The sequence below is a fragment of the Nannospalax galili genome, unplaced genomic scaffold (assembly GCF_000622305.1).
Source record: "Nannospalax galili isolate Female #2095 unplaced genomic scaffold, S.galili_v1.0 scaffold427, whole genome shotgun sequence".
NCBI classification, from domain to species: Eukaryota; Metazoa; Chordata; class Mammalia; order Rodentia; family Spalacidae; genus Nannospalax; species Nannospalax galili.
The window spans coordinates 1,401,138-1,403,962 of NW_008356259.1; the positions used below are offsets into that span (position 1 = coordinate 1,401,138).

The 2,825-nt window shown below is 37.1% G+C and overlaps 1 pseudogene; it reads right to left on the reverse strand.

Moving 5' to 3' along the window:
• Positions 1 to 509: 509 nt before the first annotated feature.
• Positions 510 to 2,825, reverse strand: part of LOC103751049 — a 6,069-nt pseudogene continuing 3,753 nt past the window's right edge.

Below are 2,825 nucleotides of genomic sequence, written 5' to 3' on the forward strand. Positions count from 1 at the left end.
ATCACAAACACAATAAAATTTCCTTGTCAAAGTAACTCTTGTTGGATGGTTGAATATGGTTATTTCATGTCTTTTGTCTTTCACAAATAGTTACTGCTTTATTTTAATGCTTTCCTGAAAGCTCTTGGCATCAGCTATAGGTCAAAATACCCATAATGGCATGATCTGAGCTCATTTTATTGACTAATGAATCTCAACCTGCCAGGGACTAATCTGACAGCTTCACCAAACTGCTAACCTAAGGTCAAGGAAAACAATAATTATCTTCAAAGACTGAATGACTGGACAGATGATGGTCATGGTTTTTGTTTGGGAACATGGCTATTTATTAACATTTATTTACTTATTCTTTTTGAAGTCCCCCCCCCTTTTCTTTTATGCTATCTAACTGACACAACTTTACTTTTCAGTCTTTTTTTTTAAGTCACAAAAGTCCCATTCTCTTGTAAAAATGAGTAATTTTTTAAGCAGGAAGCAGAACTTGAAATAAATCAGAAGACATCTTTATGCTAATCTTTCTTTTCATACACTTCAAATTTATATTTGATCCCTTTTCCTCTTGGACTTCAGAAAGAACACCTGGGTATTCTGGGAGAAGTTTATATTTGTCCAAATCAATTTCTGGAAAAAAATGTGTCACTTTCAAATTCCTGCATGATTGTTGTCACAAATAGTTTAAGATGGCCTTCCTTATAAACAGAACTGCCTCCGACTATCCAAACAATGTCTACTTTATTTCTAATTCTGATTGTTCAATAAATTTTAAAGCATTATCCAGACTTTTGGCAAGAAAATGAGCTCCTGGTGGAGGGTCCTTGTGTTCTCTGAGAATAATATTAATTGTCTTTTTTTAAAAAAAGTATTTCATAACCATATGATTAGAAGAGGCATTTCATTACAACAGCATTGACATATTCAATAACAATTTCCAGAACTAAGATGTTTCTCTTTCAAAACTGGCTGTAAATTATTAGATTTACAGTTGAATTAATAGAGTTATACAATACTCCAAATAAACCCTATAAGACATAAAATTAAATGAGGTTTTAAACTTTGAAAAAGAAGTTTTAACCTTTAAAAAAGCTCTCCATTTCATTATTAAAATACAGTTTTATACAGAAAAATTTATTTTCAATGCAATTGACATTAAGATGTTTGTACATGTTTCTAATCTCTATATATCTGATTATTACTAGTCTGAGCTCTTTGGCATCGGAGCATGGATATAAAGTCAATAGGTAGATTTCAATGGTAATGTTTTTAACATCTACTAATTATTAAGGAGCAAATTTTTATGCTTTGAAGATTTTTTTTATATAAAACCCACTTCCCAAGTAGCACTCTCCAATAGCCTCCCTACCCCCACTAGAGCTCTTATACTCTGATATCCCATCTGCTGGGTTTCCTGCTACTGTCTGCTGTGTTGTCAGCACCCCCAGCCATTCCCCACTACTTGCCCTTCTGGTGAATCTAGTCAGCCTATCTAGAGGTCTTTGTTTTAGGATGGTCAGCTGTTCTCATTTAGCGGTAATCAGTTGTCAATATTCCTTTGGATAAGACTGGGTCTGCTGTTCCATTTCCCAGTTCTATGCTTGGTTACTATCTAGGAATCCCTTTGGCCACCCTGGCCAACAACTCAAAAGGAGGTATTGCCTGTCTGGCATTGTTGCTTGCTACGTAGCCTTCAACTATACATACGGTCTCTTATGAAATTATATTGGCCCCTTTAATCTTTGGCTATACTTTCCTTTTGGGTGTTTAAGGCCACATAGTTGGTCAACATAAATCGATTTATTTTTACTCTTAAGGTCATTTGAGGATCTGTTCTTCAGGGGTCACATGGGCTTGGGAGGAGCCCCTGGCTCTTTTCTTTTACCAGTTCCACCTATGTGAAGATAAGTCAAAGGTCCTGCTCAACCATGGTTGGCTTCGCTTGGAAGCATGAAGGAAATGATTCCTCTGTGTTGACCCTCCTCTTAATAGACTGGAAACTGGTTCAAGTCCATCTGCTGGGTTTCCTCAGCCTCCTTGATCAAGAGGAGAGGTGACCCACCACCATTACAGGACATTTTGAGAGATGCTCATAGTCCCCTGGAACTAGTCGACCTAGGAGGGCAAGGAACAAAAAGTGTCCTTTATGTCCCTCTGACCAAATTATTATAGACCTCAAAGTATTTCTGTTAAACACCCAAGAAGGTTAGTTCCGCCAGTCTGGTTCTTTTAATTACTGTGTGTCATATAGATAAATCTTGGGCAAAGACCAATTGTTCTCAGATAAACCTTACCTAGAAATATATTTCTTGATCTGCTATGTATAATTTGTCAGTAGGTTGTAGGAGTAATATGGTTCCCTCTGTTTTTCAAAACTAGGTAGGCATTATTTATCTCTCGCATTGTCTCACCCCTCCATCATGGTTTTTCCACTAAAGGTGGCCCCATTTCCCCCCTTTCTCCCTTAATAATACCATTTTCCTATGGTCCAACCTCTCTTGAGCTCCCTCTTTCCCTTTATCCCCTAGGTTCCTTGTATACCCTTCCCTCCCCCTTCCCTTAATGTAACCCAATTTTTATCCATATCTCTGTTATTAAGGCCTATTTCCTACTGTTCTTCTCTTTCAGGTTCTTTCTTTTCCTTTACCTCCCTGAGTCCTTTCCATTATCCTGGTTCCTGTAGTTAGGTCTGGACACATACTCACTTATCAGGATTTGGTTCTAGGATTCACATATGAGGGAGAACAGACGTTGATTTTTTTTCTGAGTCTGTGTTCATTTAGTATAACAGTTTCTAGTTCCATCCATTTACCTGCAAATTTCATGATTTCATC